General features: G+C 49.7%; 1 protein-coding gene across 2 annotated transcripts in view; it reads left to right on the top strand.

The window, feature by feature from the left end:
* Positions 1-21684, top strand: part of CUEDC1 (CUE domain containing 1) — a 76097-nt gene that overhangs the window by 29179 nt on the left and 25234 nt on the right. The window lies entirely within an intron of this gene.

Below are 21684 nucleotides of genomic sequence, written 5' to 3'. Positions count from 1 at the left end.
GACAGATAAATGCTGTCCTGGGGAGCTTACATATTAACCAAGCTGGAGATAAGCAGGTGGGGGAAAGCTACAGCATTATATAGACTAGTGCAGCATAAGTGGCAATGAAGGGCCACCTCTGCAGCCGTTGCAACGAGGCAAGGTACGGGCCAGCATGGAGAAGCGAGTCGAGGAGGGGTAGGGCTGTGACTGCTGGCATTGCTGGATGATAGGAAGATCTAGGGCGGTGTGAAAGCCGAGGTGAAGAAGGTTATGCCAGTATTGCATGGTTGCAGCTGGCATCGTGAGCAGCGAGGGGAGGACTTTCTGCGAGGGGCTCGGAGGGCAGAGGTGTTAGGAAGCAATGTTTTCTGAGCATGTATAGAGGCCCAATAAGTGCGGAGGCCTGTGTTTGTGTGGCCTTGCCACCAGCTCGTGTCCCTGAGGTCTACCAGGAAGACCCTCTCGCTCCAGTCCTGACTCATGAGACCACACGGGAGCGATCAGCAACTTCAAGGAGAGTGGGCAAATTCAGCAGAGCAACCTTGGGAAGGGATTTGATGGTTAAAGACCATCTTTGGCCTGTGTTGCCTGTTTGCACTGTGAGTTGCATGTACAGCACCAAGCACAGCGGGGCCCCGGTTTCGGTTGAGCCGTTGGGGTGCTAACGAATGTCAGCCGAACAGAACCGTGCAAGCATTAGCGGATCATAATGGGGGAGGAGGCATGGTCCGAAGGGCCGGGAGGATGATGAAGCAGTGCAATTGGGGGCTGATATGTACTGCCCCATGCTTGGAAGGAGCAAGGAGCAAACCTGCTGGACGGGGCACTCTGGCTGTCTTCCCCAGCGAGCGCAGATGCGAAGTGTGCTAAAGTTAAACCACTTTAAAACTGATTTTGTGTTGGGGAGCGTGTTTTCCCGCAGCTGCTGGAGCAGGTAGCCCGGAGTACGAGGCTTGGCCGGCCACCGGCAAACACGGCTAGCTGGTCGGGCTGTTTTCCTGTTCGTTATGCATCTGTCCCATGCCTTCGTCTCCATCGGTGCTTCCTCCAGAAAGGGCGAAAGGCTGCCAGGGATGGCACTCGTGGGCGGGCACGCGCTCGCCCTTCTTCCCGCCGGCCTTTCTCGCCCACCGCCCCTGGCACTTGCGAGAGCCTCGGGATCCCGCCTCAGCTTTGCCCGCCGAACGGATTGATATTCTCATCGCTCCCTGCTACCGCCGCGGCCGGTTTGTTTTCGCTCGGGAGGAGTGGGGTGATGGGGGCAGGAGAGGTCCGAGCTGTTTGAGCCGGCGAGTGAAGGTCTCCTGGCAAGTCTCTCTTGCGCCAGACCTGTTCGGGCAGCCGCTGCGATTCGGAGGGGGCATGAGGCCGAGGGCAGAGCTCTCCGTGGCTCTTTCTGGCCGTCATGTGCTTTTGGTCAATAAAGGTTACCTTCAACCTTTGCTCCTCTGATTATTTCCTGGACTTGGCCTTTCCAGGAGCGGCACATGCAGGCTTTTCGGGCAGTGCGTGGCCGTTTGGTACCAACCCCAGCACCGTCAGCATTAATATTGGGAGGAAGGCGAGCCGGGGAGAGGCCTGGTTGCGTGTGCGAGCGGTGACGCCGCTGGCAGGTGAGGGGGACAGGGCAGTGCGGCAGCAAGGACAGGTCTGCGGAGCATCTGGGACTCGCCCCCTTGCTCTTTTTTTGTGGCCTAGTGGGACCATAGTCTCTGCCCGTTCAACTTTCCTTTCGTGGCTGTGCAAGATGAAACCAACTGGGAGCAATGGTCTGGTGGGGAATGGATTATAGTGAGAGAGCTGGATCCAGCTCCGCCACAGACACCCTCTGTGGCTTTGGGCAGCTCACTTAAACTGTCTCAGGGTACCTTGGACTTTTATCTCCTTTTTGGCGCCCTGGTCTGTCCATACTTCCTTAGAGAGACCTCACCTTCCAGAGCAGCCGGTGCCTCAAGTGTCCGTTGTAAGAGACCCCTGATTTTGATCAGGATGTCGGCGCACCTGTAATGTGAATAGTCAGTCCTGCCTCTCTGGGTTTTTTTTTTTTCCCCTAATGCACGTTTTATTCATGTCCATGTTTTGCTCAATGCTTGCAGCATTTGCGCTGTGGTTGTTCTGTCCAGTCCCGCTGAACAGCAATTAACGTGAGCAGTAAATTAGGACTCCCCAGTGACCCTGCTCAGGGTTGCTGCTGTTAGGGTTAATGTGTTGATGTGCCAAACTCGGGAGAGTTTTGCTGTAGTTTGGACCCTTCTCACAGACGGAGTTGGCGATGCCTCCTTGTGTTCAGCTGGGGATGCAGGCCTCAGACATTTTTCGCATAAGCAGCTGTATGCAGATTTACGTTGCGATGCTGCATGTATTTTGCCTCTTTCTGATGCCCGGTCTCAATCTGTTGGCTTATCTCCTTAATCTCTCCCTCTCAGCCCAGTGACCAGCGTTTCTTTATGGCTTTCGGCAGCCGTCTGTGTGTTTCTTCTTTGCCCTGTTTTGAACTTTGGGCCGTCAGGACTGGTAGGAGAATTGCACTCTGTAGAGGTGCGCTCGTGCTGTTAGATTTTGGACAGGGCATCTGATCCCAATTGCATTTTACTTCTTTAAAAGGGCAAAAAAGTGCGGTTTTAATATGCAATGGAAAGAGCATCAACAGGGATCCTTGTGGACTTATTTTGTTTCCGCGAAAAAAGATTTGACAGCAAGCAGTTTTCCCAGCTTGCATGCACCAGGGAGCTAGGCATGTGTATCCTTTCTGAGGTGAACTGCAAGGGAATAGGGGAAATTTTAGAACGACTAATCAGATGCAAAGGCCACATCCTCCCCTTGCTGTAGATTTTAATTTGCTAGCGGAAAGCACTGTAATTTTTGTTTCCAATCATTTGCTCTTAAACCTAATTTTAATCCTATTTTAGACACTGCTATGCTAAAACCTGCAGCAGCTGAGCAGCTATGTTCCAGGCCTGAGAGCTCCTTTGTAATAAAACCAATTTATAAGGCTCTGGTTGATGAGAGATCACTAGAAACAGTTTTATCAAAGTACGTTTTCTTCCACGTGCGGCTTAACACATCCAGTTTAAAGAGACTCTTTCCAATGGTTTGTACCCTGAAGCTTAGCTTGTTTGTGGTGCTTTCCTTTTTTTTTTTTCCCCAGGAATGTTTTCAGGGCTTTTTTTTAGACAAAGATTGGATGTTTTAAATCATGACGGGGAATCTTTCTAAAAGCCATGCTTTAGTTCAGGGGTGTCAAACTCCTCTACCTTTCCTGGGATCTAGCCTGTGGGTTGTATTTTTGGTACTCCTGCTTTCGTTGAGCCACGAATGACTGGTTCGGTACAGGAATTACAGGGTGAAATCTGTGATTTGTCCCATGCAGGTGGCTGCATCGGATGAGCCTCACGTTTGGTCCTGGCCTCAAGATCTATAAAAGCAGGTGGGGCTTTTGGTTTTCAATACAGTGATGTTTGAGCTACTGCATTCATCGAAACAGGCCCTGAATGAAAGCAATGCAGCTGGGACAGTTATCTGCGTCTCAGGTGAGAGAGCTGCAGTAAGGAAACAAATGGTAGAAAGACAACGAGACTCGCACTTTCATTCATGTACATTAAGTCATTTATAAATGCCATAGTCTTCTCTGAATCGCGGCATGCTTCAGGCAGCGTCTCTCTAATCCTGCACCTGGGCTGACACTCAATTTTTGTTCTTCGGTGCTTTTGAGCCACAGCAAAGTTGCAGAGGGCTGTGCCTGCTTAGGCTCTGGTCCTGATTTACACTTGAGTAATCCCCGGGCACTGACACGTGTAGTCTTTGCGGGATGGAGGTCTTAGGTAGCAGCTCTTTTTGCTTCCTGTCTTTATTAACACGCCTCTGTGCCACAGGCTGGCTACGTACATTATTGTGGGAGCAACCACACGTTTCCTGCCGGTCCTAGAATGAAATGGGCCGTTAGTGCAAGCTCGTTATTGGGTGGCAGACCGCATGCTTTCCGATTGCTGTGCACGTCAGTGCCCTTGCATGCAAAGGAGACTTTTTAAAGTACAGCATCGGAGAAGTCTCCAGTACGCTGCCTCCCCTTGTAGGCAGCGCTGGCCGTGGGTGTGACTGATAAGCTGTTCGCTAGCCCGTAAATACAGACTTCAGAAGTGCTGAAGATCAATTCACTCTCCGACCAGTATTTACTTGCAGTCACTAAGTGACTTAATCAAATGGTATGGGCTGTCAACGAGCAAACTTCCTTGCCTTCGCTGCATATGACCAGGCTGCTGCCACCAAGATTGCCGAGCACTTGGCTGCAATTAGTTTATGGCTGACGAACAGCTGGCTGATGCCGGACTTGATTAAGACGGTGGTAAGGCTGATAGGCAGAGGGAAGTGCGATGGAGAGTTTGAAGCTACGACGCAGCCTTTTGGGTTGAAAGAACATATCTGCAACCAGGCAGCTCAGTCGGTGGTTGAAAATCGCGCCTAGTTTTCTTGCTGACCCCTATCCCCCCACAGCAGCATCTATTAGTAAGGCTTATGACTATCCAGGGTTAGCTAAGAGACTCAATATATGAAGTACAATATATGAGGGCATAGTGAGCATTTAGGATGGTTCATTTAGCACCGAGCATCTCAGCCTGTCTCCCCAGCGACCTGAGCTCCCTGCTCTCGGCTTCCCATGCAGTTCAAGGTCGTGGACATCACCATCAATAACCTCTGGGAGGAGGAATGGGGTCAAGACCTCTCCTCCTTTAGGTGTACGCCTGTTTGGTTACAGAACTGTGAGTCCTTCTCCTCCACCCCGAACCTCCACCCATGCACATCTCAGGCACCGATTTTGCATTTGCTGCGGGGGAAGGCATCCTGGGGGCAGCGCTGAAGCTTCCCTGCTGGTGATGGGCTCTTCCTCCTCTCTTCTCTCGTTCCCAGATGAGGGTTATTCCAGCTGACAGTGCCTCCATGTGCGCAGATACCTGTCCCCAGATGTCCCGGAAACCTAGAAGGCTGTCTGGGATGCGGCATGCATGGCAATTCCTTCAAGGACCTGAATTTTGTAGGTCCAGACTGTTTCTGAGTTAAAGCTGCTGTCCTGATATTATTTCCAGGCAAGGTTTTTGTACGTAGTATAAAATCCACGGCATGATTGCAAACAGGAAGATGGTGCCTGACTTTTCTCTGGATGGGGTCATCCCCCCGAGGTCTCATTTAGACGGATTGCCGCGAAGCAGGCACATCCTGGGTATATCTCCCCCTTTGCCGGGAAAGGAAACCATCGCTGGGCTGTCGCTGCAGAGGGAAGCTGTGCTCCCACGTGGGAGGAGTAAAATGTGTTTGGGAAACCTGTTATTACCTATCGCCTTAACTGCTTAATGTGTCAAGGGGTAGCCGCGTCCTAGTCTGCGCTAGACACATTTACGTTTGCTGCCATCTGCGGACTCAGACTCCGTAATTTAGGTGGCCCTTGTGTTCTCCTGCCCTTTAAGTACTGGGCTGTGATGATCTGTTGTTCCTTTGCTTTTGATGGCTAAAGAAGTCGGGGTGGGTTGGGGGAAAGGATTTTTAAAGCAAGGCTAGTACTTGGCTTTGTTGCTGTGTGACCTGGATCCCGTATCACTCACTTCTGCCGGCTTGCCTTGTACGGCAGGAGCAATTCCTACCTCCGGAGGTGAGAGACTACACTGATAGTTGCAGAAATGTTTGAAATCCTACAATGCTGGGAGCATCTCAAAGTATGTGCAAAGCAGCGCCGCACCATTATGGAGGACACAGGAGAGCCGGATAATTAAATGCACATTATTGCGAGCTTGGAGCTGCCGGGTCATTGACTCGGAGCCCTGGATCCAACGCCAAGCCAACTGCACATATCTTTTCCACCACATGTAATTGGTAGAACGTGCTGCTCCTGTTCCTGTGACTTTTGTAAGAAATTCCATAGGAATTTCTTCCGTCTGCAAAATCCCACTCTGCGTGGGATGCCATTCGCACGGCTCTGAGCTGCCAGCTAAGCCACAGCCTTGCCTTCACTGGAGAAATGAGGAGGGTCTAACAGAGGCTTGTATTAGACGGTGCAATCCAACATGTGTTGTCAAATGTTTCCTAATGATAATGCCAAGTGCAGCAAAGCTCCTAGGGGAGAAGATAAAAATACATCCCTTGGCAGAGACGATATTGCAGGTTTCCGAGCCGCACCAGAAATAGCGTCTTGGGGAGGGGAAGAGGAAGAGAGGACTGCTCTCCACTTTCTGACTGCAAATGCATGGTGAGAGGTGCCACCGCTGTGAATTGAAAGATGCTGGCCTAAAGCCTGGTGAAGTTGAGAGATCTCATTTGCACCGGCTTTCCGTACGCCGGGCAGTAGCTCTGGGCCTAATCCGGCAAGTGCTGGAAATCCCGCAGATAAAAGAGTGCCTACGTCGAAGCAGCAGTGTAAAGCCTCAGGTTCAGGGCTCGTAGGCTCCGTCTCATGCAGCGGAGCGCGCAGAGAGCTCGCGTGGGGCTGGGTGAGGCGGATGAAATGGATGCTGTCTGTACGGCTCGCCAGTCCTGTCTGTAAATAGCACAGTTGCTGTTCCAGCATATTTGCAGAGCGAACTTGCAAATACAGTACGGCAGTGGAAGGGGAAAAGGGCTGGCCTCATTTAGCAGCGCTTAAGCGATCCCATCTGTTGTCTGAGCCGGAGCGGACGCTGGGGACTGGAATATTCTCATTCGCACTCGATGCCAAGACTTCCCCGAGTTGAGAGGGCTGTAAACAATCGGCCACACCTCTGTTACAGCTGTTCCCTCGCTTCGGTGAAGCTACCGCCCTCGCGGAGCTGGGCGACCGCTGCTCCCAGTGTGAAACGACCAGTTTAGCAGACCGGCCAACGTGATCCAAGGGCTCGGGTGGCAGTCGTGAAATTGCAGCTTTGGAGAGCGAGGTCATTCAGGGCTTTGACCTCTTCCCTTTTTTCACGCCAGTTCGCCCACTGGTAGGTTTTAATGGTTGTTGTGACAATTAATTGCATTTCCTGCAACCTGGAGCTGGCATTTGAAATACCGGTGCTGCCCCTCTGTGGGGTTGGGTTTTTTTTTTTGGTGGAGCTGTAATTATCCTCAGTGGGATAATCGGGCATTCCTCTGTTGGCTTCCTCTGACATTTTCAGGCAGGTGTTTGCAGGTCTAATCCCACCGGGTGTTGAGTATCCGAGGCCAGGATCAGCTATGTGAAGTCAGCATAGCTCAGAGACCCTGGATAATGCCTCGGTGTCTCCATGAAACACAGCTCCACCCCATCAATGCACCGCTCAAATAGGAAAGCAAGCAGAGATGATTTTCTCGGTATAAACAGCTGGATTTGCATGTAGCCTGTGAAACGTGGGTATGGCTCAGTGGTTTGGGAGCTTGTCTTGCTTTGCCTGGGTGGGCAGAAGCACCGATACAGCTACGTTTTCACCGTTGTAGATGTGTATGCTGGAACAGTGATCCTTTAGCCTGGAAATTATTAGATGTTGCAAAGGCCCACTGGTTCCTTGGGTCTACCCCAGGCTTCCTTGCTGATATATCCACCTGTTATTGGACTCTTCCTTCTTTACAACACGGTAGTAAAAATGCTGCAGTGTCGCAGGAGGTTGCATCAGCCTTCAGGCAGCCTCTTTGAAGCTCTCCTCTCCTGGGTTTACTTTGCAGGTGATGAAACACCCAGTATAACCTAGCAGAGGTACCAACCACAGAGAGCTCTGGGCTCGCTAAATCTGCTAGGAGCAGGTAAAAATGGAAACCGCAACAGCTTTGCTTAATATGCTTTTATAAACGTCAGCTGAAGAGCAATCAGGACTTGTAGTAGAGATGAGATCTTTTATTAGACCAACAAGATTTCTGCAAAAAGATGTCTTTAATTGCAAGCTTCCAGGCACAACGTCCCTCATCAGGCATTGGAGAAACGATGAAGAGCAAGGTGTTTTTATCCGGTGCTCTCAGCTTGCTCTGCCTGTTTAGCTCAACAAATTATCTCCAACTTGGCAGTGTTTCTGCCAGCATATTTGCAAAGTACCTGTTGTTACTGCCAAGGCAGTGTGCATCCTCTTTGAAGGGAAAATTGTACATGGGGACTGCGTATCAATTAGCAGAGAACCAGTAAATATTGCCACCGCCCGGCAGGTCTGGGAAATGGGACCAGGACTGCTCAGTCCCAGTTAACTTCTGAGTCTTGCCGTGTGACCTATGGCAAATCACTTAACTTCTGCGTGCTCAGGTTCACCCATCTGTGAAACGGTTATTAAAATACTTCAGAGGGTTGTTGGGAAACTCAATTAATGTTCACCCTTTGCTGGGAAAGCCCTGTTGAAAGAGGCCCCAGAAACCAAGTGTTGTTAATGCTCTGATATTTTCTCTCGGTGCATTTCTGAGAATCGCGTTCTTTCCTTCCCAGTGTACAGCAGATGAGTGAATGCTGTGGATAGTCTTGTTAGTAAACCCAACTCATCATATCCCTGAACTGGGTCACCTTTTGCTTGGTATGTTGGTCAGTAATGCACAGGGAGGTGGTGTGTTACTTATTGGGCTTAATGGAGCCCATTCGGCCATAAATGCGCGCGCAACTCGACTGACCTTAGTAGGGGGGGTGGCAGGAGGGTGAAGGAGGGTTTTGTTCCTCAGCATTTTACGGTGGATCCGTTGTCATTGTTGGCGATCCCTCGCGGTCGAGGATGGTCACTCCCGTGGGTCAAGTAAGGGTTGTAGACGAGGTGACCCACTCCTGTGGGTCAAGTAAGGGTCGTAGATGAGTCTTAATGGCTAAGAAAGCCAATCTTAGAGCCACAGATTCTCTGGCAAGTGCCATGGGTGGTGGTTAAAGGGAGTATTGGATCACAGATTTCTCAGTCTTGTTTCTTTTTTTCCGTTTCTGTCATTTTTTTACCTCCGTGGCGAGATGGTTTCCCCTGGAGCCCTGCCCTGGGCTAGTTTTTCCCGATTTGTGACATCCAGGCCACATTTCTTAATGTTCACCTTGAGGGTGTCCTTGAAGCATTTCCTCTGGCCCCTGCGTGTCCTCTGTCCTTGCCTGAGTTGGGAGCACAGCAGTTGTTTTGGCATCTGTACATCAGACACGGGCACGCTGCGCCCTGTCCACCGCAAGTGCGGATCAGTAAAATGTGGATAAATACGAGAGAGGAATGCCAGTCTCTCGGTTGCAGTAGTGTCAAATTTTGCTGCGCTGAGATGGCACGGCCCCAGAGTCCGTTTCAAATGCCCGTAGGGCCATTTGCAGTACAGCGGGCGCTAGTCCGATGGTCTGATCAGATCTACTCCGTTGCAAAGCAATCTTGAAAACTCTCCCTGGAGCGTAGCTGGGAAGGTGACACCGAAGTGCTGGATTCATTTTCAAGTGCAAACATCTAGAGCTCTTGGTTCAGAGATGATACCTTTTTTCAGACCAACTGAGAAATTGCAAAAAAAAAAAAAAATACATTTTTCTGCAAACTTTTGGGCTCACACGCCCTTCGGCAAGCTCAGGGAAAATTTAAAGATGGTACAGAGTCCCCATATGTAGGAAATAAACTTCATTTCTGCACAGGGGAAGCTGAAGCTGGAAATCTGCCCCTTTGGGTCCACGAGAGTGTCCTTGTGAGGTGCTCTTTTTGTTGTGCAGATCAAGCCGAATGGGTGTCAGATGGCAGGCGGGGAGGTGTCGAAACTTTTCTTGTTGTTCAGCAATGAAGTTTATAATCCAAAATTGGCTACAATTCGGCACCTTCCATGTTTCAGGGATGTATTGGGTAGCCGTGTTGGTCTGAGACCAAAAGAAATGCCAAATGGCCTGATAAGCATTCTGTAAAAAAAAAAAAAAAAAAATAATAATAATAAAAAATTCCTTTCTGGGGGAACACAAGTGTGTTAGGGAGGTCCCATTAGCATTGTGTTTGCATCAACTTCTGTATTCAAGAAAATGTTTAGACTGTTCTTATTTCCTGTTCCAGAAAGCATGGCTCTGTGCTGCAAATGGTGAGGAGGTTGCTACTGATGTGGCATCGATGCAGCAGAGAATGGAGAGGGACAGAGAGATGCTAGGACCACCAAATGGACAGAGAGCCGTGGGCAACATGACTCTTCCACTTGTAGGTTTGGTACACGGCAATGATCTCTTCAGTCTAGGGGAGTCTCCAGGTGCCTGGGGGCAGACGGGCACTGCAGGAGATCTCTGTCAAATGTGAGCTAACACTGCAGTCTTCACCACTTCTCTTTGTGTAAAGTTGCTGTAGCACTTCCCCAGGCCCCAGCCAGGGTCTTTCGGTTTGATTGCATTTTGTTTCCTACATCACTCCCCAGGACGAGAGGTAGAAGCACAGCGATTCCTCTGCCATCTGTCTGGCGGCACCGCTCGGTTGCTGTTCCCGGAAATGCCATCTCTTCCTGGTACAGGACAGTGCTGTCTCCAGCAGTGCTCTTCAGCTGATGGGAAGGCATTATTCCCAGAGCTGCCACTTTCTTTCTGGCGCGTGATGTTCGGCAGCCAGAAGAGAGTTGCTGGATTAATACTTGCATGGTGGTAGGGGACACGCACGTGGTTACTAGGATGATCAGCAGAACGGAGGGCCTGTCCCCTTATCTGAAAGAGCTTGGCTTATTTAGCCCTGCCAAAGGAAGGGGGAGAGGGGATAGAGTTGCCGTCTATAAATATGTCAGCAAGATAAACCTCCAGGAGGGAGCAGAGCGACTTCGACTTAAAGGGCCACGTTGGCACAAGAACAAATGGATATGGGCTGGCAGGGAGAAGAAGGTTTTGTGCTATCAAAGCAGGGTGAAGCCATGGATCAGCAGAGGCACTAGCTGGGGCCAGAGGAAGCTCAGTAAGTTTATGGAAAGGATGCTATGGCACAATTGCCTGCAGCAGCTGAGGACCGGGCTCTGACTTGGGAGGTCCCTTCCAGGCCTTTAATCCTGGATGAATGCATCTCTGTGAAAGCAGAGGAGCCGGGCACTGGCTTCGGGCGAGACGTGCCGTTCTAGACGAACGCAGGCGTCTTCCCTTTCTAATCCAGCATCGTGCTATCAAGCATCTCGCTACAGGCGTGGCTGCATTCCCCGGGAAAGAGCGACTCCTCCACCTCGATATGAGCCGTTGCTTGTGAAATGTTGGGTGCCTCTGGGGTGAAAAGTGAGATGGGCATGTTCGATTTGATTGCTGGTGATCGTTGCCATGATGCCTCATTTGTACGGCTGCCAACAAAGTAGGTATCTCGGGAGTGGCCCAGTGGAAAGACAGGTACCAGTAATTGGCAGTGCTCCTGTGTTTTAATGAGCAGAGCTGAACTGAATACATGGGAAGTGATTAGCCTTGCACTTGTAAGAGTGCCAGAGCCTACTAATGCGATTGTGCATATGATCTGCACCTGTTCATGGGAGGGGTAGGGCAGGCGGAAGTAATTGGGGTGAGCTCGCGATGTTGCATTTGTCGCACCCCTGAAGCCATACACAGACATCAGCTGCCACGCCAGGGATGGTTGGGCCCACCCGTATCATTATTATCATCTCGTACAACTCCACGGTTGAGGCAAGCGTGGTAACTGTTTAAACCCTAATGAATTCAAACGAGCAGCCCACGCTCTAATTACTTATTCTTGTCAACAGAAGTCTCATAGGGTCAGCTTATCGAGAGATAACGTTTGGAGACGGACCAACTGTGTTGCTGTGTTTCGGGGTTGAAAACACAACCGTCCCCACGTTCGGTGCTATTGAAACATGGAACCGGGGGCTGCTCGAGCTCGCAGTGTCACTGCCGCCTTGTCCTGCGACTAGCAGATTACACATGCTGCACAGCTCCAAGCCTCGGCTTAACTGAAATAAAGCAGCCCTTTTCTACAGTGAAAAAGCAATTACTCGGTATGTACGTGGGTTGGGGGAGGGAGCTGGGTTTGTGTAGGGCTCCATTTAATTCCTGCAGCAGAACATAAAATACTGGGGGGGGGGTCTTGGAAATACTTTTTCTTTCTGCTGATGGGAGTGGATTTGCCTTGCAATGCACATTGGTTGTAAAAATGAATTTTACAGGCAAGTGTCAACCAGACCCCCAAAGTTCGAGGGATGTCTAACAAGTCTTTACAGGAGTTGCACAGAGCGAGAAGAAACTTACGTGTGGGAATAAAGCCGGCCCCCTTGAAAAAGCCCTGAGTGGTGCTGAGTGCATTTTCTTAGCATGATAGGACGTAGGATCCTGTGAACAGGTTCACCAGAGGAGAGCTGGCGTCAGACAGGAGAGATGAGCACGAGCATGAATGAACGAACTCCCAGAATTCAGTGCAAAACACATTCGCATTTCTTAGATTTCCTTAACTTCTGTATGTCCAGATTCAATGCACGTGCACGTGTGTGCATAATACACACACGTGTGTGTGTGTGTGTGTGTGTGTGTGTGTGTGAGTGTTTGCATATGTATAAGAGGCTGTTAATTCAGTTGTTAAACACTGTGTAATATAGATTGGGCATTTACTGGGACCTCATTATACCAGCACTTCCCAGCACCCTTCTGGGGTAAGGTTGTGCTTTCAAGCCCTCAAATATTCCAGCAACAGGACCACCTAAATAGAGGGGTAAAGCTCTAGTCTTGTGGGAGCTGGCCACCTCCATCTATACTCTCTTTTCGGTAAAAAGAAGGCCTGATGCCTCGCAAGGACCAGCGTACCAAGTAAATATGTGCTTTGGCACTGTCTTTAGAAGTTTTTTCCCTTCATCCCAGCTCAGAGGTGTTGAAAAACCTCCCATATAAGTGCAAATAATGATCGCGACTGTCTCCAGAGCCTCCCATAGGAAATATGAAGTTGCTGAGCTTATATATGAACACTTAGGGTTGATTTTTGTGCTCGGCTTCAGGACATCATCCCAGTCCCTCCCTTCGGCGGTCCCTCGGTGCCAGCTGCGGGTGGGAAGACCAGCGATGCCTGGCGAGCGTGCGAGAGTGACTTCTGCCTTGGAGCGACACGAGCGATTGAATAAAATCAGCCGCGTTGCATCATTATCCTTAGCCACGCTCCTGACCTCGGCCTGAACTAGATCTCATGCACTTGCTAGGACAGTACAGCTGCTGGGTGTCAAAACCAGGGAGGGCTCAGGGAAGGAGAGTAGCTTTTTATCCTGTGACTTCAGAGAGATGCTTTCCCCACCTCTCGCTCCCAGGAAGTTGAAACGACTCCTTAGCAGAAGGTATGTTAAAATGCCAGTCTGCCAACTTTCCTCTGGCAAAGATTGTCCCCCTCCAGGCATGAACTGTGCTTGCTGTATAAATGTTGGGGAGTGTAATATCGCGCTGTGCTTTCTGACCATTAGCTTGGGAATGGAGGGTGCTCTCCATTTGCATGGTAATGAACCATTCTCTTCCAAGGGGTGTCAAAAACAATTGAATTAGCTAATGAGATTTTGTATGAACCATCTGCTGGTCACCTTCCTTTTCCTTTGGCTGAGTGAAGGGCTGTGATGAGTAATGGACCTGTTTCCCAAGGAGATCGGCCTTTCTGCCTTCCCTCTCCAGGAGACGCTTTCCACAGAGTCATGGCACGGGCTCTCAGTGTAGGAAGGGGCTCCAGAGAGTTGGGGATAGGAGCAGCCAGTTCTGATGGGCCCTGAATCCAGTGTGATGACAAAAAAAATGAGATTTGGCTTTTTCTTTAAAAAAACAAACAAACAAAAAAAACCCCCAAATTGCTTTTTCATGTTTGCCTTCTTTGTGTGTTGCCCGCTTAAGTCTTGCAGGATCATGCTTTAAAGTGGCTTTCTGCAAACAAAAAGGTGAGAAATGGAACAAAATGTATGCAATAGTGCAGGAGCTGGGGGTAGAAGAAGGGAGATTGGCAATGCCCAGGGCCTGCGGGAAGCAGACACCTTCAGATCGCCTCTCTTTTGGCCTTTTGCTGAAAGCTTTCACTTCTGGAGTCCTGTGATTTTCATGGGAATAGGACGGTCCCTTTCCGAAAGCGAGGGGAAGTAATGGAAAACAAAGGGAGCCGTGAGCCACCATGGCTTAGAGCTGAGAGACTGACTCTCCCAGACACGTGCACGCTAAGTGTGGCCCATTTGTAACCTTGGCTCTTGATGAACGGTCCCGAACCCGCTCTGCAGATGCTCTGCGCCGTCTCTGTTAAGTCTCCGCGTGACTTGGATCTGACCGGTTGGGTGGATGGGGCAAATTGCCAACTGGGGCTCCCCCTTGGGAAGGGGAGAACGAAACGATGAGGACGACTGGCTCCTGGCCCCTGCCTTCCCCTCCTCCCGGGGTCCTCCAGGGCACAAGCTCTGGTGCCCAGACACGGACCCGCGCTTGGCCTGTGGTGTCTGGGTGAACGTTGCCCGTCTTCTTCCACTTACCAGCAGGAAACGCTGGAGTCTCGTCTCGGTGAAACAGGGAGTAGCTGCGGTTGTGCTGAGGTTCATGACGGGACGAATGTGTTGTTGGAAGAAGCAGGCCTTTGGACTTTGCTGACTTGGCTATAGTGACAGCAGCTCTGTAATGCAGGCAAGTCCTCAGAAAGGTTAAGTGACTTGCCCATGGGCAAAAACATCTGGGCAGAGTCCACTAGTGGAGACGCGGCACGGGGCAGCACACCTCTCGCACAACAGTAGCCAAGCTGGCAGAAGGTCTTTCCTCCCACCGGAGCTGTGTCTAGAGCATGGGTTTTGCTGGCAGACTTCAGTAGTCCAGGGGTGCAATGTTAGTTGCATTGGCTAAACTTTGTAACGCAAGACCTGATCTCAGCCTCAGTTTCTCCTCCAGGAATGGGTATACAGACAAATCGTTGTTCTGAGCAAGTCCGGGGTTGTTGGATGATGCAGTGCATCGAAGCACAGAGTTTGTTGCGGTGGGACTAAATACATCCCTGAAGTCACACCAGTGACTCTGGCGTAAGTTTAGCCCTAACTGGGGTCTGTTCAGGTTGCCGGGCTTTGCCGATTGAGTTGAATTTTATGGTGAAATGCTCGCAGGTCTCCAAGAAGGTCTGCAGCAGTGTAGGGGAAGTGCTGCTGTGGAGGGGATGGGGGAAAGGGGTGCTGAGTTTTCTTTCGAGCCCTGTCGCACTGTGGGTGCGAGTGGAGGCACAGCCCTCCCCGCCTGCTCTGCTGTCCTGGTGTGCTCCATTTCTTCCTCAAGCAGGCTAGTTATGTCTCGCCACCTCTGCCCTTTCTGCCTTGCAGATGTAAAAACCCACCCAAAGCTGGAGAGAGGGTGCAAATGAGCTGCCACGCTTCCCTGCCACTTCAGACAGCCTGCGGGGCCAAGAGAGGTGCTCTTGCACTGCATTACTGGAGCGCTTGTTTGTCCGCACATAGCGGCACTCTTGTCGATGGGAACAGCCCAAGGAGAACGGTTGGGGCCTTGGTGAGCCCGGCGAGGGGTGTTTATCAGCACTTTTTTCTGACACTCCCATAATTGAATGCAATCTGCTCTTAGATTTATATTTCTCCATTATGTACTCATGCATCTAGCAGAAAGCTGTGATGTGTCCCTTCCCCCCCGGCCCCTCCCCTCTTCCTCGCTCAGCAATGTTAATGCTCCGGCAATTTTTATCGGTAAAGCATGATTTGCCCACGCTCTTCTCGGAGTCAGCTGAACAAGTTGGATACAGCGACCTGCAGTCCAAGGACCATACAACCAGCTGGGATATCCTTGCAGGAGGGTGGGAGTCGGGGTTAAAACATGTGCCGCTCTCTTTGCCACTGCCCGTTTGTGACCCGAGCTGTCTGTTTTGTTCCCATGTCTGGAAACTTGGGAGAGGAGCATGTGAAGTTGTTTCGAGGTGCCAGAGTGCCACGGACATTCACACGGTTGTGTGCGTCAGTGCAAGAGTGGAGGAAGGTACACAATCAAAGCTAGTTTTGAGTTGTGCAAGAGCAAGAAACATCTCTGCCTCCCCCCCCCCCATTATACAGTGACCAGACAACCGCTGGATAAGCGTTTCTAACCTAATTTTACAGATGGGGAGCCTGAAGCAAAGATGAGCGAAGGTTGCCCTTAGCAAAGAGACTCGTGTGATTGATTGGCAACTGGGTGTCCAAATCCCATAGGCAGATATTAAAATCTCTGCTGAAGTGACTTGCCCCGAGTGGGACAGGACTTGAGAGTTTTGCCCAGCGATGGCTCCCAGACCCGATAACAGCATCGTGCCTTATGCTTTCCATGAACTAGAACATTTTCTGTATATCCTAAATGTCCACTTTCTGCCTCCGAATGTTTCCAGCGCAGCTGTAACTCTCCATCCTGCTTACAGTTCATTACCCGCCAGCTGTTTTGGGAGTGTTTTTCTTGAGCGAGGAATTAGGCAAGATCCCTCTTCTTGCCTTTTTTGGGAAATCCACATACCCTTTGCTTTTCTCCAACTCCTACAGCGTCTCACGGTCTTTTCGCAATCATTTACAGTATTAGTAGCACAGCAAATTCCTCTGCTCCTTCACAAGCAAAATAAAGAGGAATGATTACAAAGAGGACGTGAGGAATACTGATCAGTAAAGGTAAAGGTCTCCTTTCTGGAGAGGGATATTTGTGATCTTAAATTAACGCAGGCCTTTAAAGTGCTTTGAGGTTTGCTGATAAAAGGCCCTGTCGAGAGCAAGGGGCTAATAAAGGCAGGTTGGGTTAATGGATTGGAAGTACTTTCGAGCCAAATTTGTCATTACTGTCGCTCACATCTGCGTGTGCATCTCAACTGGAGGCACAGATCTGTGCGTAAGAAGTATTAGGCATTTCTGTACTCTGCCTACCTGAACTGGGTTTCTCGGCAGACTTCTCACAGGCTGCACGCTATCGTCTTGTGCTTCCTGATTTTGGCAATGTCTGAACACTGCACTCCCTCCATGTTGTTTAAACCCAGATGTGCTGTGGAGTTTGGCTGGCATATAATGTGTTGTACGCATCCATGATTTTTCTCATCTTCCGACCAGAAGCTTTCAATTATTCAGTGTGTTACTGGGCTCAGTCACGCTATATGCCATGGACTGTAATTTAGATGAGCTGTCTCAGACTTTCATGTCATGTTGACTAACACCTTCTTCAGAAAAGGATCATTTGCATCAGAACAAGCTGATTTTGTTCTCTGCTGATGTGGAGCCTGATTCATAGGAGTGCTGAATGCCCCACTCCGGTCCAGGGAAGCTCTGCTCACGCCCCCAGTGCTTGTCACATATAAAGTGATATTCCAGGATGCCTCTGGGCTCTTCCCAGCGGGTGCAATTCAGATAATTGTGCACAAGCCGCGGCTTTCAGTTAAGAGGGAACAAAAAGGAAAGTCTCTAACCTTCATGGCTTCAGAGAAAAGCGCATTAGCAAGATCCCTAAAGGCTCAAACACAAGGCGGCAAAATCATTCACATACTTAACTTTCTTTTAAACATCTCATGATTTCTTTTTTACCCTGATCTCATGACTTATTTTCTTATGGCCCAGCTCATGCTTTTGGACTGTATGAGGCTAGCAGGTGAGGCTGCGTCACATGGCTGATTTCTCAGTCTCCCCAAACCTTCTTTTCATCCCTAAGCACTGTAACTTTATAGTGCTATAAAAAGGGCTCTAAATTACAGCGCTGTAAAATGTGCATGGAGCACTTTTGCATGCACCCTTAGAGTTTAAATTCACTGGTACAAGATGGCTCACAGCAATGGTTAATTAAGGCTTAACACACCTGGGAGCAATCTCTTCCTAAGCATTTTACTATGCCGCAGATTTCCCTCATTGTCCAAAAAGCAGACTGATACGGGAGCAAGGGAGATGTCTTGTTCTTTCTTGACATGCTCGTCTAAGGACTTATATTTTCATCTGGTCCCCAGGGTGAGTGCCACTGAAAACCGAGGAGTCCTTATAAACTGGTGGAGGATCATATCGATGGCCCGTGGAGGTCGGTCATCTGGAGCGCTGTCTTTTCCCAGGGCTTTGCAACGCGACTGCACAGACAACCCTGGAGTCACCGGTGGGGGCTGGAATAAAGGAGGAGGAGTCATTTGCTCATGGGATGTGCATCCCTTAGTTGGCTTTATGCTGCTGCGGGGCGAGGTGTCGGCGTAGTCCCTGCTGCAGAATTTACCGTTCCCCCTTGCCTGTGGCCACGGGAATCGGCTGCACGCAGTGATGCGGGGGCTTGGTGGCAGTCGTGGCTGCAGGACAGGAGAGGGGGGGTGTGAGAGGACCCACATACCTAGTGCTAACACCTGGCTGACCAGTGTCTTCCCCTGCAGCTGCAACTCTGATCGCAGTGGCACGGCTTCTCGCTGTGGATGCTGGATCTCTGGCACTGTGGGTGGTGTCCGCTGCGGCCAGAGCAGGGGATATGGCCTGCCAGCCTATTTGAGTCTGACACCCCTGCTGTAGGCAGCCAGCTAAAAAAAGACAGTTTTCCACAGAATTTTTGGCAACTTGAGGTCTTACTTGGGCAGCTGTATTTTTGCTTTTGCAAAGCCATTTTCTATAACAAGCAGGCATGTTCCTGAACAGTCCTCCTGCATCTGATGTGGCAGAGAGAAGAGCACGCGCAATTCCCAAACTCCCGTAGACTCTGACCACAGAGGTCACTGCCTGTTTTGTCCCCTAGTCAGAGCCTGCTGAGTTGCTAAGAAGTGCTTTGCGCTAATTCGGATCCTCTCCCTGAAGTGGGTTTCGGGGAACGTCCGAGGATTATCTTTTTTTCCTCCTAGTGTGCCAGCTGGGTGCTGGGCTGCAGCGTGAATAGATGGGATACCATCAGCCTAGCAGGTGGGAGCCCTGTGCTGCGATTCATTATGACAGGGCTCCAGGGATCAAAGTGTTTGTAGCCATCTGTGTAGTTCCTCCATCGTAATTCATATCCTGGCTTTTATTTCTGAGTATTCAGTGTTTTTGGAAACATCTGTTTTAGGTAATACACCCCGTCACACACACACACCTGATCAGTATATTAGATTTTCTGGACTCCGTTCAGCCTCCTTTTAGTGATTGTCTCCATTTTCGGTCGCGAAGCAGGACAGGCCTCGTAAGTGCTACGTGTTCGACGGCTTGGCAACCAAACGTGCAGATCTGGGTTCAGCCTACAGTTACGTGACAGTGGGGAGGAAACACGGTGAAGTGAATAACGGAAGGAAATGGAAGGCAAGAGAGCTGGGTCTCATTCCTGGCTCTACGCAAGGTCCCACCTTGAGTCTGTAGCAGGTCTTTTGCCTCCATGGCCCCCAGGTACGAGACACGGAGGAGACTTGTCTCGTAAAAAGTCCTCTGGGATTGCCAGATAGAAGGGGCTGCAAAAGTGCAAGGGATGTATTGGAAATTTTGAGCAATCCTACAAGATACTCAGCGATGTCAACTGCCATATGATGTTAGCATCAGCATCGGCGCCTTCCCTCCTGCAGTGGGATATCCATGGGTTTCCAAGTCATCCCCTGTGGTTCCAGCTGCAGGATCTGAGCTTTGATTTGGAGACTCAGCCCCCTGGTTCAGGAGAGCTCAGGGCTGCCAAGGTAAGGGGAGGTTATCCAGAAAGCAGATCCAACCCAGGACTCTCCTGGCTGAAGCAGCGGTGCATTTTTGCAGCCAACGCCAGCAGCGTTTCACAGGGGTTGTCCAATGCGCCGGCTTTGCTGGGGATAGAGGGAAAGCTAAGCGAAAAACCGGATGGAACGGGAGGAAGGAAAAATCCCAGCGTGGTAAATCGAAAGGACGGGAGGTATTTCGGGGGGAGCATGCACCTCGTACGCATCCCAGCTGGCTTTCTTGGGGGCAACCATAGGTGCATTTCCTTGTAGAAAAGCTATATTTTTAGTGAGGGCATTGCCCTGCGTGTGTGTGTGTGTGTAATAAAATAGGCAGGGGTGAACACAGTTGTGCCCCCAGTGCTGTAATGCACGTCATTGATAAAGATAGTACAGATCGCTGTGGAGGAAATACAAGCAAGGTCAGGACACCCATAAATGCTCGCTAAAGAGGGCATTCGCACGAAGCTGTAATGGAGCAGGGCTCTGTTTGGAGAAGGGAAAGGGACTTTGGACAGAAGGGCAATGCAAAATGATTCCCGCTCTTGATTTTGTTGGGCTTAGTACAGGTCTCTGGAGGAGACCCAGGTGCCCAGGAAATACCTGGATCCCTTTGCAGCCTGCTAGATTATTCAGAATAACTCAAGGTGTAAAAAGGCTGCAGCTTTATTGCGAACATGAATGGGTTAGCATAAGGAACATCACTTTCATGCATAATATATCCGCTCAAACAGGGAACAGTTCTGCATGGGTAACTTTAGGAGAAGATTGCTCTGCCTGATGGTTTTGGATCCAATTGTGTGATGTTTCATTAAGAAATTCCCCTGACATTTTTCTTTTAAAATAATGCGTTTTGTTTGGGGGGGGGTAGGGGGGTTGTGTTTAATTGAATGCAATTTTAGGGACTATTGTTTTGCAAGGCTCCACCTGCCACTTGGAAAAGCCCTTGAAAATGATATTATGGATCAAATTTGTCCCCGAGGTAACTCTCTTTAATCAATGGAGTTAATCCAGGAATGAGTTTGGCCCTGTGTCTCCAGATGAGAAGCAGTAGCTATATAATCTGTTTATGGTTTTAACTTGAATGTTAATCTTGGATTTGGTGGCTTTTCCCAAGGGCTGATTTGCTGTGCTGCAAAGCATTTAGCTCCGTCCCTGACAATTGTCAGAGTTGGTTTCGCTTCCCCCTTCTTTCTTTCTTTCTTCTTTTTTCATTTAAAGAGATATCTAACCATTTGAGAGCAATAATGCTATAATTGGAGTTTTTGAGCAGTTGAGTTCAGACTCACTCTGCCCTTTTATATCATGATTGCTTGGATCAGGTGCTGGTTGAGGCAGGGCCCCTCATTTGTTTTGGCTTTCACCGGGAAAATGGGCTTCTAGTTCATAATGGGTTGGCAGGTGCTACCACAATTCAGATGCTGAAGAGCATGTTTCTGACCAAAGCCTAGGAAACTTGGAGCCCTCGTTATGGCTTCCAGGTGTTCTTGCAATGGGAATACAATAAGGGATCAGCTTCTCGGTTTGCTCCTGGAAGGATGCTTTTAGAAACTCTTTCTTCCCATCACTCAGTATTTCCTACTGTCGCCTCTTCCAGTGCAGCACTGGCCTCCGCTCTTTGTAGCTGTAATTCTCGTGAATCTCTACTGAAGACCGTACTATTCTCGTGAATAGACTACGGTCTTCAGGAAACAAGCACGATGACTTGAAACCCAGCAGGAAAAGGGAGGAAGGCGACACGTCATCCAAATGCCGGTGACACCGGTCCTTTTTTATTTCCGGTTCTGAATGACCGCAGCGAGTTGCGGTCTCTTGACGGCAAATCCAGGCGAATACATTGGATTCACATATCTGAGGCAGGTTTCAAATAACCTTCTGAAGCTCCCTCTGCAGATAATGGTGCTCATTTCCATAAGTGCCTTATAAATAGGGCCACTTAGTCACTGTAAAATGTTAATACACCTGCGAACTTAGAGAAATGCAAACGCAACTGGGGCTCTGCTTTTCCCTAGCCTAGCAAGGGGAGAGTATGCGTGGCTCCACGCTATTCAGGTACCAGGTATATTTCTTTGTTTAATGAGGTGTTTGCAAAGTTTTGGCAGAACCAGCTGCCTTTCCAGCATCATTTCACTCCTGCTTGGTACCTTAGATCACCTCCTTATGTTCCCCATTTAACGAAGCTAGGATAAAACGTGGCATTCATTTAGATACAGTGCTCTCTCCTTCGTTAGATTTGATGACAGACCCAACAGGTAATTAATAGCTAATCGGA

The sequence above is a fragment of the Crocodylus porosus genome, unplaced genomic scaffold (genome assembly GCF_001723895.1).
Source record: "Crocodylus porosus isolate Cpor-Errol unplaced genomic scaffold, CroPor_comp1, whole genome shotgun sequence".
In the NCBI taxonomy this organism is placed as follows: domain Eukaryota; kingdom Metazoa; phylum Chordata; order Crocodylia; family Crocodylidae; genus Crocodylus; species Crocodylus porosus.
Note: the sequence above shows the minus strand (reverse complement) of the source record. Positions and strands in the feature narration are given on the sequence as shown.